The following is an 11965-nucleotide window of genomic DNA, read 5'->3' as shown; positions in this document are numbered from 1 at the left end:
TGATCCCTTACAGATCCGAGGCCAAGCCCGGGATGGGGAAATGCCCACGAGGTGGAGGAAATCCCGGGAAAAAAAGGTTTCATCCCAAATGTTCCACAGGGCCAGGCTTTGCTCTGGGACCTCTCAGGGAATTTGGTTCCCAGTGGGGAGTCTGGAGCAGGGAGGGAACCCCCATTCCCAGCCCTCTGGAATTCCTGGAGCAGGGAGGTGAAACCCCATTCCCAGCCCTCTGGAATTCCTGGAGTAGGGAGGTGAACCCCATTCCCAGCCCTCTGGAATTCCTGGAGCAGGGAGGGAAATCCCATTCCCAGCCCTCTGGAATTCCTGGAGTAGGGAGAGAAACCCCATTCCCAGCCCTGTGGAATTCCTGGAGCAGGGAGGGAAACCCCATTCCCAGCCCTCTGGAATTCCTGGAGCAGGGAGGTGAACCCCATTCCCAGCCCTCTGGAATTCCTGGAGCAGGGAGAGAAACCCCATTCCCAGCCCTCTGGAATTCCTGGACCAGGGAGGGAAACCCCATTCCCAGCCCTCTGGAATTCCTGGAGCAGGGAGAGAAACCCCATTCCCAGCCCTCTGGAATTCCTGGAGCAGGAGCCAGGGAGGGAAATCCCTCTCCCATCCCTGTGGGATTCAGGGAACATCCCTGGGAAGCTGGAAAACATCCTCAGGGAATCCCGACCTCCAGCCCCTTCCCGGCGGTTTTCCAGGGAAGAGGGAGCCGGGCTGGGCTGATGGAAGGGTGGGAAGGGGAAAATTCCCCCCGTGGATCCCTGCTCCGATGTTTTCATGGAGCCAGAGCCTCCCCCAGGCCGTTTGATCCCACCGGGGACGAGGCCCCCCCCCGGGAATGAGGAATCCGGGGATGGAAAACACCTTTATTTTCATCATCCCACGGGAAAAATCCTTTCCCTCTGGAACGAGCAAACGGCTCCGGAGCCGCCGCGCGATCCCTGCTGACAAATCCCGGGAAAACAGCCCCGGGATTGGTCCCTTTGACCCCTCCGGATCACGGAGCTTCCCAGCGCTGCTCCTGCGGGATCCGGAGGGGTTGGGAAGAGCCCCACACACACACACACTCCCTTTTCCAGCAGCAGCTCCCGAATTTTCCCTTCTCCAGGGTTTTTTTTCCGCCCTCTTTGGAGAGCGGCGGGGCCGGTGACTCAGCACATCCCGGGATGCATCCAGAGCCTCTGGAGCCGCCGCTGGATGACAGCACCGAGCCCCAGGGGGGACGAGGAGCTGCTGGACTTCCAAGGAATGCCAAGCGCTTCCCGATTTTCCCCCCCCCACCTCCCCCAGGAATGTCGGGATCAGAGCGGATCCCGGGACTGCGGGAGGGCAGAGCCGAGCTCCGGGCACGGGAATTCTCTCCCTTCCCAACCCCCTTTCCCAGCGCTTTTTGGGGAGCTGGGAGGCGGTTTGGAGCTGGATCCCCCTCCCGACCCCCCTCCCGGGAAAGCCTGGGCTGTGATTCCCGGGAATGCAGAGCCAGGAATGCCGATAAACGGCGGGCGATGTAAACACGGAGCGGGGCAGCCAAAACAAGGCGGATCCCGCGCCTTTCCCGGCGTTCCGAGGGACTGGGAATGCCGGGGGAGGCTCTGCCCGCCGGGATAAGGGACTGGGGGGGAGGGGGGGTCGGCTTTTCCCTGGATGTGTGGAATTCCCAGGGCTGAAGGCGGCGAGGTTTGGGGGATCAAAGCGCCCTCTGGGGATCCCTCGCTCCCCAAAATCCCCAATCCCGGTGTCTGCAGGGCCCAAAATGCCCTGGGAATGTTGGGGGGAACCAGCTCGGGGGGGATCTCTGTCAGAGCAGTGTCCTGGAATCGTGGAATTCAGGCGATGGTTTGGGTGGGAAGGGATGTTAAAGCTCATCCCATTCCATGTTCAGGGACAATTCCCGCTGTCCCAGGGGATCCAACCCGGCCTGGGACACTGCAGGGATCCAGGGGCAGCCACAGCTTCCCTGGGAATTCCAGCCCAGCCGGGAATCCCTTCCCAATCTCCCACCCCAAGCTCCCCTTTCCCAGTGGGAAGCCATTCCCTGTGTCCTGCCATTCCAGGCCCTGATCCCAAATCCCTCTCCAGCTCTCCTGGAGCCCCTGCAGGCTCTGGAAGGGGCTCCCAGCTCTCCCTGGATCCTTCCCTGCTCCAGCCTGGCCATTCCCAGCTCTCCCAGCCTGGATCCAGAGCCTGACATTGGATCCATGCCCAGCCCAACTCCTCTCTGGGAAGGAGTTCCGGGAACAAGGGGGGGTTCCCTGGGAATCTCGGCACTCAGGGAAGGGTCTCCCTTCCCCTTTCCTGCCTTTGCCATCCCCACATTCCATAAAAACCCCTCTGAGTGGATCCTGAGTGTCCTTTATCCTGGATTCATGGAATGGGTTGGAAGGGTCATTAAATCCCATCCCATTCCATGTTCAGGGACACCTCCCGCTATCCCAGGGGATCCAGCCCGGCCTGGGACACTCCAGGGATGCAGGGGCAGCCACAGCTTCCCTGGGAATTCCAGCCCAGCCGCTCCCCACCCTCCCAGCTGGGAATCCCTTCCCAATCTCCCCTCTCTCCCTCTCATCCCATCCCATCCCTCCCTGCCGGTGGATCCCGATGGGATCTGCTCCGCTCGGTGGCCGGGGTGGGGTGAGGGATATTTGGGATGGATAATCCCCCTCCTGGACAGGTCTCCAGGCCCATCCACGCTGCCCAGCCCGTCCCCAGCCGCTCCTCCCTCCCCTCTGAGGGCGAATTTATGGAATTACCGGGATCGGGGGCATCAGGAGGAGCACGGCCCTTCCCCTTCCCCCGCGCCCTGCTTTCCCCTAATCCCCTTAATCCCTGGAATGACAACTTGGGGACTGGGAATCGCCATTCCCTGCCCTTTCCCGGGCTCTCCCGGCTCCAGGCCGGGCTGTCCCGGGATGTGGGAGACACCCCCCCTTTCCCAGTTCATTCCCAGTCTCTCCCAGTGCCTTCCCGTTCGTGTCCTGCCGGGGTTTGTTCCCACTGGGAACATCTGTGTGTCCCCCCACCCCCTCCCCCTTCCCCCGGGGCCATCTGTGCTGCCCGGGGGAATTAATTAAATCAGGCTGCTCATTAAGGAGCTCTGGGTGCTGCAGCTCCCGGGAAAAGGGGGGGGGTGAGGGGGAGATCGGGGCCCTAAACCGGGACAGGCCCCATTTTAGGGGGGAGGAAAAAGCCGGGGCCGCTTCCCCGTCCGTTTGTCCCTCCTTTATGGCCCATTTTATACCCTTTTAGGGTCGTTAACAACACCTTTTACGGCTCTTATCGCCCTCATTTTATACCCTTTTATACCGATATCCCCCTCCTTTTCTATCCCATATCCCCTTCTTTTTATATCCCATATCCCCCTCTTTTTATAACCCATATCCCCCTCCTTTTATACCTAATATCCCCCTCCTTTTATATCCCATATCCCCCTCTTTTATATCCCATATCCCCCTCTTTTATATCCCATATCCCCCTCCTTTTATACCTCACATCCCCCTCCTTTTATATCCCATATCCCCCTCCTTTTATATCCCATATCCCCCTCCTTTTATACCTCATATCCCCCTCCTTTTAATTCCCATATCCCCCTCCTTTTATATCCCATATCCACCTCCTTTTATATCCCATATCCCCCTCCTTTTATACCTGATATCCCCCTCCTTTTATATCCCATATTCCCCTCCTTTTATACCTGATATCCCCCTCCTTTTATATCCCATATTCCCCTCCTTTTATACCTGATATCCCCCTCCTTTTATACCTGATATCCCCCTCCTTTTATACCTGATATCCCCCTCCTTTTGTATCCCATATCCCCTCCTTTTATACCTGATATCCCCCTCCTTTTATATCCCATATCCCCCTCCTTTTATACCCCATATCCCCCTCTTTTTATAACCCATATCCCCCTCCTTTTATATCCCACATCCCCCTCCTTTATACCCCATATCCCCCTCCTTTTATGGCTCTTCTCCCCCTCCTTTTATGTTTTTCTCTCCCTCCTTTTCCACCTTTTTAAAGTCCTTTTACACCTGTTATTACCCCCCCTTTTATACCTTTATCAACACCCTTTTACACATTTTATTACCCCCTTTTCTGCCTCAATCCCCACCCTTTATCCCTGTTATTGCCCTCCCTTTACCCCCCTTTTCCCACCCTTTTTTGCTCCTATTTTACCCTCCTGTTCCTCCACTTCTGCCACGTTTTTACACCTCTTATTGCCCTCTTTTACCAGCTTTTTACACCCCTTTCACCCTCATTTTATGCCTTGTTTTTCCCTTATTTTGCACCTGTTTTACCACCTCTTATCACCCCCCTTTTGCACCTCTTTTACCCTCCTTTTTACACCTCTTTTAACGAAGTTTTTACACCTATTTTACCTATTTTTATGCCTCTTATCACCCTCCTTCTCTTCCTCTGATTACCAGCTCTTTACACCTCTTTTCCCCTCATTTTCCACATATTTTACCCTCTTTTTATACCTCTTTCACCCTCATTTTACACATATTTTACCCTCTTTTTATACCTCTTTCCCCCTCATTTTACACATATTTTACCCTCTTTTTATACCTCTTTTCCCCTCATTTTACATATTTTACCCTCTTTTTATACCCCTTTCACCCTCATTTTACACATATTTTACCCTCTTTTTATACCCCTTTCACCCTCATTTTACACATATTTTACCCTCTTTTAACACCTCTTCTACCCTCTTTTTCCGCCTCTTTTCCCCTCTTTTTACACCTCATTACCCTCATTTCACAGCTCTTTCACCTTCCTTTCCCACCCCACATCGCCCTCCTTTTACACCTCTTTTACACCATCTTTTTACACCTTTTTTGACATCTTTTTTGACAGTTTTTACCCTCTTTTTACACCTCTTTTAACCAAATTTTTACACCCCTTTTACCACCTTTTTATGCCCCTTATCACCCTCCTTCTCTTCCTCTCGTTGCCACCTCTTTACACCTCCCTTACTCTCATTTTACTCTCATTTTACTCTCATTTTACCACCTTTTTGCACCTCTTTTACCAACTTTTAATGCCTCTCTTACCTTCCTTTTACACCTCTTTTACCCCCTGATTTCACACACATTTTACCACCTCTGTACACCCCTCTCCTTTTACTCCTCTTTTCCCATTTTTTACACCTCCTTTCCCACTTTTTTACACCTCTTTCCCCACTTTTTTACACCTCCTTTCCCACTTTTTGCACCTCTTTTCCCACCTTTTTCACCTCTTTTCTTACTTTTTTACACCTCTTTTCCCATTTTTCACCTCTTCTCCCATTTTTTACCCCTTTTCCCAATTTTTACCCCTCTTTTCCCAATTTGTACACCTCCTTTCCCACTTTTTACACCTCTTTTCCCACCTTTTCCACCTCTTTTCTCACCTTTTTACACCTCTTTTCCCATTTTTCACCTCTTGTCCCATTTTTACACCTCTTGTCCCATTTTTTACCCCTCTTTTCCCATTTTTACACCTCCTTTTCCAAACCTTTTCCCACCTCGCTTTCCCACCTTTTTCCACCTCCTTTTCCCACCCTTTCCCACCTCCTTTTCCCCCCTTTTTCCACCTCCTTTCCCCAGCTTTTTCCACCTCCTTTTCCCACCTCCTTTTCCCACCTTTTTCCACCTCCTTTTCCCACCTTTTCCCACCTCTTTTCCCATTTTTTTTCACACCTCTTTCCCCCCCTTTTCCTGCCTCTCACTGCTCTCCTTTCCCCCCCCTCTTTTCCCCTGATTTCCCCCTTTTCCTGGGAGCTGATCCCGGACCCTGCAGGGCAGGAAAAGCAGCTGGACCCAAACTGGAAAGCCAGGATGGATTTTGGGATCCCCCTCCCAGGGCTCTCCGGTGTCTCCACTGGGCTTTTCCAGGTGGGAATGCTCTGGGATGAGGGGACTCCCTCCACAACCCCCAAACCTCCCTTGCCCAAATCCAGGCTCAACATTCCCGGCTGGATCCGGGGCCGGAGGGGGAGCAGATCCCAGGGAAGGAGATTCCCAGATCCCGCTGGGAATGGGGGGCTCTGCTGTGGGAAGTGGAACCTCGAGGGGTTTGTCCACCCAAAGGGAGGGAGCTCCAGGACAGGCAGGGCTGGGAATGGGAACAAAAAACCCCCGGGTGTCTCCAGAGGGGTCAGTGGGATCCTGGGATCCCGGAATGGGCTCGGTGGGAAGGGACTTAAATCCCAGCCCATCCCAATCCATGTTTGGGGACACCTCCCACTATTCCAGGGGATCCAACCCGGCCTGGGACACTGCAGGGATCCAGGGGCAGCCACAGCTTCCCTGGGAATTCCAGCCCAGCCGGGAATCCCTTCCCAATCTCCCACCCCAATCTCCCCTTTCCCAGTGGGAAGCCATTCCCTGTGTCCTGCCATTCCAGGCCCTGATCCCAAATCCCTCTCCAGCTCTCCTGGAGCCCCTGCAGGCTCTGGAAGGGGCTCCCAGCTCTCCCTGGATCCTTCCCTGCTCCAGCCTGGCCATTCCCAGCTCTCCCAGCCTGGATCCAGAGCCTGACATTGGATCCATGCCCAGCCCAACTCCTCTCTGGGAAGGAGTTCCGGGAACAAGGGGGGGTTCCCTGGGAATCTCGGCACTCAGGGAAGGGTCTCCCTTCCCCTTTCCTGCCTTTGCCATCCCCACATTCCATAAAAACCCCTCTGAGTGGATCCCGAGTGTCCTTTATCCTGGAATCATGGATTGGGTTGGGTTGGAAGGGGCATTAAATCCCATCCCATTCCATGTTCAGGGACACCTCCCGCTGTCCCAGGGGATCCAACCCGGCCTGGGACACTCCAGGGATCCAGGGGCAGCCACAGCTTCCATGGGAATTCCAGCCCAGCCCCTCCCAGCCGGGAATTCCAGGCACATGGAAAGACCCCTGATCCCTGGGATCCAGGTGGGGCTGGGAGTGACAACCCCTGGGAGTGTCCTGGGATGGGACAGGGCCCTTCCAGCCCTTGGGAAAGGGCGGAGCATCCGGAGCATCCCAGGATCCCCCCCAATTCCACATCCTCCTCCCTCCCCAGGGCCTCATCCCGAGGGATTTTGGGATCCGAAGGCCGGGCCGTGTCCCGGTGTCTCCGGGCGGGTTTTCCAGCCCGTGCCAGGCCCGGCAGAGCTCTGGGATTTGGGAGCTGGAGCCGAGCCCGGAGCTGCTGCCCAGGCCCCTTCCCTGCCGAGGGCTCCGGGCTCGGATGCCGCTCCTGCTGGGAGCTGGATCGGCTCCAGAGGCACTGCCGGCTCCGGGAATGATCCCCGTGCCTCAGGAATGATCCCTTTGCCTAGGGAATGATCCCTGTGCCTTGGGAATGATCCCCGTGCCTCGGGAATGATCCTTGTGCCTTGGGAATGATCCCCGTGCCTTGGAATGATCCCTGTGCGTCAGGAATGATCCCCGTGCCTCAGGAATGATCCCCGTGCCTCGGGAATGATCCCTGATCGTCAGGAATGATCCCCGTGCCTCGGGAATGATCCCTGTGTGTTGGGAATGATTCCTGTGCCTCGGGAATGATCCCCGTGCCTCGGGAATGATCCCTGTGCCTCGGGAATGATCCCTGTGCCTCGGGAATGATCCCTGTGCGTCGGGAATGATCCCCGTGCCTCGGGAATGATCCCTGTGCCTCGGGAATGATCCCCCTGCCTCGGGAATGATCCCCGTGCCTTGGGAGTGATCCCTGATCGTCGGGAATGATCCCCGTGCCTTGGGAATGATCCCTGTGCCTCGGGAATGGAAGAGGAGGACTGGGAATGCCGGGAGACGGACTGGGGGGCTCTCAGGACCACAGGGGAGAAAACTCCTTCCCTGGTGGGAAACACCGGGATGGCATTCCCAGGTTAAACACCGGGATGGCATTCCCAGGTTAAACACCGGGATGGGATTCCCAGGTTAAACACCGGGATGGGATTCCCAGGGAAGTGGTGGAGTTGCCACCCCTGGAAGTGCCCAAAGGACGAGGGAAGAGGCTTTTCCAGGTCCAGCTCAGTGGGATCGGGGCCAAGGCTGGACCTGAGGACCTGGGAGGCCTTTTCCCTGGGAATATCCCGGGAATGGCATTGCCTGGGCTCGGCAGGGACATTCCCAGCGGGAGGGACCCCCCAAGCCTGGATCCAGGGGGGATTCCATCCCTTGGGCCAGCTCGGGGTGGGGATCCCTGGAGGGCTCCAGCTGGGATACCGGGATGGGATGTTGGGAAGGAGCAGCCCTGGCTGGGAGGGCTCCAGGCTGGGATTCCCGCTTTCCCAGCACACAGATCCTGTGGGATGCAGCTCCAAGGGGTTGAAGCGGAAAAATGGGATCCAGGGAGAGCTGGGAGCCCCTTCCAGAGCCTGAGGGAGCTCCAGGAGAGCTGGAGAGGGATTTGGGATCAGGGCCTGGAATGGCAGGACACAGGGAATGGCTTCCCACTGGGAAAGGGGAGATTGGGGTGGGAGATTGGGAAGGGATTCCCGGCTGGGCTGGAATTCCCAGGGAAGCTGTGGCTGCCCCTGGATCCCTGCAGTGTCCCAGGCCGGGCTGGATCCCCTGGGATAGCGGGAGCTGTCCCTGCCCATGGAATGGGATGGAACTGGATGGGCTTTGAGCTCCCTCCCAGCACAGACCGTTCCCTGATCCCACAATCCCACTCTCCCATAAATCCCTGTGTCCCTGTTCCCAGCCTGGTTGTCCCTCAGTGTCTGCACAGCCTTCCCACAGCTCCGGACATTCATTCCCGGGAGCGGATCCAGCCCCTTCCCGTGCCCAGCTCTGCATCCCAGATGGCCCATCCATCCCTGGCGTGGCTCATCCCGGGAATGCCGGCACCTGGATCCCATCCCTGCTCCCGGCCCGGCTGGGAAGGCATTCCCGGCTCCCAAGGGCAAATCCCAAACTCGCCTTCCCTTCCGAGCAGCCCGGAACGGGCACCGAGGACCGCCCGGGATTCCCGGGAAAGAGCCCTGGGAAGGGGAATGGGGGCGGGAAGAGGGAGCAGCGGGTGATTCCAGCCAAAATCCGGGACGCTCCCGGGGTTTGTGTTCCGGGCAGCAGAAGGGCTGGAGGCGGCCCAGGTGAGTCACGGCCACGGGAGCCGCGGGGAGCGCCGGAATTCGGAGCCACGGGGACAGAAATCCAGCGGGGGGGTTCTCTTTCCATCCTTTAAAAATAATAAAAAACCGGGATAGAGAGGCAGGAAAGGAGGGAAGTGCCGGGAATCGGAGGGTCCGGCCCGGGGAGGGCGAAGCTCCCGCCCCAAACCGCGACCCGGGAGGCTCCACGGAAGCCCCGGGAGAGCTGGAAGAGACCCCGGGAGGGCTGGAAGAGACCCCAGAAGGGCTGGAAGAGACCCCAGGAGAGCTGGAAGAGACCCCAGAAGGGCTGGAAGAGACCCCGGGAGAGCTGGAAGAGACCCCGGGAGAGCTGGAAGAGACCCCGGGAGGGCTGGAAGAGACCCCGGGAGAGCTGGAAGAGACCCCGGGAGAGCTGGAAGAGACCCTGGGAGGGCTGGAAGAGACCCCGGGAGAGCTGGAAGAGACCCTGGGAGGGCTGGAAGAGACCCCGGGAGAGCTGGAGGAGACCCCGGGAGGGCTGGAAGAGGCCCCGGGAATGCTGGAAGAGACCCCGGGAGGGCTGGAAGAGACCCCGGGAGAGCTGGAAGAGACCCTGGAGGGCTGGAAGAGACCCGGGAGGGCTGGAAGAGACCCTGGAGGCTAGAGACTGGGAGAGCTGAAGAGCCCTGGGAGGGCTGGGAAGAGACCCCGGGAGAGCTGGAAGAGACTCGGGGAGAGCTGGAAGAGACCCCGGGAGGGCTGGAAGAGACCCCGGGGAGAGCTGGAAGAGACCCCGGGAGGGCTGGAAGAGACCCCGGGAGGGCTGGAAGAGACCCCGGGAGGGCTGGAAGAGACCCCGGGAGGGCTGGAAGAGACCCCGGGAGTGTCCCAGCGTTTCCCGGAGGAGCCTTTCCTGCCTTTCCCCCGCACCCCGCGAGGTTTCGAGCCGCCGGAGGTGAAGGGCGGTTGTGGTTTCCCAAAATATCCCTGCCTGCATCCCTGTGGAATCCGCGCCGCTCAGGGCCGCTGTGGTTTCCCAAAATATCCCACCTGGAAGCCGCACCGCTCCGGGCGGCGCTGCCGGACCCGAAACAGGCGCTTTCAGACCCAAAATAGGGGTTGTTTTTTTTGGATGGTCAGGGAGCCGTAAAGGACCCCGAGCTGGCGGGACACGCGGGGAGCCGGCTCTGTGGGACACCCCGGGGGGGATCCAAGCCATCCACGCGGGGATCCCGGTGGGATTTGGGGCATCCCGAGCTCCCAGGAGAGCCCCCGGATCTCCCACGGATCCCCTCCCGCGGGGATGTTCAGGACACGTTTGAAGCCGCCTTGTTTTGGGGATTTGGGAAAAACCAGGATGAGGTCCCGGCCCCGCCTGTTCCCTCCAGGAGAAGCAATTCCCACCATTCCCGGCGGGCGCAGGGAATGATCCCGCGTTCGGGATCGCGGGGATCGCGGGGATCACGGGGATGTGGCGTCTGGGAGCGTCTGGGAACGCCGGGAATCAAAGGAGTGCCGGGAATCACAGGCAGAGCCAGCCCCGAGATCCCCCCCAAGAGCCCTTGGAAGCAGAAATGACAAAAACACCGGGAGAGGAGCGAGGCAGGAAAAGCCCCGGGATAGGGCAGGGATAACAGCGGGCACCGGGATCGCCGTGTCCAGGGAAAAACGGGATCCTGGGGAATTCCCTGCAGTGCTCCCTGCCCTTCCAGGGCTCCTGGAGCTGATTCCCGGCGCCCGAGGGTGCAAATCCCACAGGGAACAGCCCAGAGGGACCAGGGAATGACCGTGGGCACCGTGCACAGCCCTGGGATTGTCCTATCCAGGGAAAAACGGGATCCTGGTGGGTCCCCTGAGTGCTCCCCGCCCTTCCAGAGCATTCCTGGGCAGCCCGGGATTCCCTGGATCGGGCCGTGCTGCGGCTGGAAGAGGGAACATCCCACCCGCAGCTTTGCTGGAGTGATCCCGGATCCCAGAGATCCCAGAGATCCCGGAGATCCCAGAGATCCCGCTCCGCTTCCCTCCCCAGGGGAAAGGCACCCGAGGAACCAACTCCACCTGCCCAGCGTCCCGAAAAAGCCGGGATTTGTGCCCAAAATGGGGACGATCCGGGCCCTCCCGGTGCCCAATTTAGGGGAAAACATTCCCTGCGTGGGAAAACATTCCGGGCTTTTCCCAGCCCGGGAATTGTCCCCACCGTCCTGGGGGGGTGGGGGGGGGCGCCGCCCTCGAGCTCCACCGGGGGTGTGTGGGGGTCTCTGTAATTCCCGATCCCACCCCATCCCGCCGGGATGGAGGGAGGGATGGAGGGATGGATGGGCTGGGTGGGAACTCTTCCCGGCTTTCCCTTTTCCCGGGAAAGGGGGGGCCGCGTCACGGAGTTGTCCCCTCGGGGATGTGTCCCCCCTCTTCCCGGGGGTCACCTGTCCCTCACCTTGGGAGCGGAGCCGGCGCCAGGAGCCCCGGGAATATCGACCTTTCCCGGCGCTGCGGCAGGAAAAGGCTCCGGGAGATCGATGGGAACACGCACGGGGGTGGCCCGGTGTCCTTGTCCCCTTCCCGGTGTCCCTGTCCCCTTCCCGGTGTCCCTGTCCCCGTCCCGGTGTCCCTGTCCCCTTCCCGGTGTCCTTGTCCCCTTCCCGGTGTCCTTGTCCCCTTCCCGGTGTCCCTGTCCCCTTCTCGGTGTCCCTGTCCCCTTCCCGGTGTCCCTGTCCCCATCCCGGTGTCCCTGTCCCCTCCCGGTGTCCCTGTCCCATCCCGGTGTCCTTGTCCCCATCCCGGTGTCCTTGTCCCCTTCTCGGTGTCCCTGTCCCCTTCCCGGTGTCCCTGTCCCCCTTCCCGGTGTCCCTGTCCCCGTCCCGGTGTCCTTGTCCCCTCCCGGGGCTGGGACAGGCCAGGGGTGACGGCTGGGATAGGGGCACTGG

This window comes from Myiozetetes cayanensis, unplaced genomic scaffold, assembly GCF_022539395.1.
Source record: "Myiozetetes cayanensis isolate MyiCay16 unplaced genomic scaffold, myiCay2020 scf161, whole genome shotgun sequence".
NCBI lineage: Eukaryota > Metazoa > Chordata > Aves > Passeriformes > Tyrannidae > Myiozetetes > Myiozetetes cayanensis.
The sequence above is the reverse complement of the archived record's forward strand: the minus strand, read 5'-3'. Positions refer to the sequence as shown.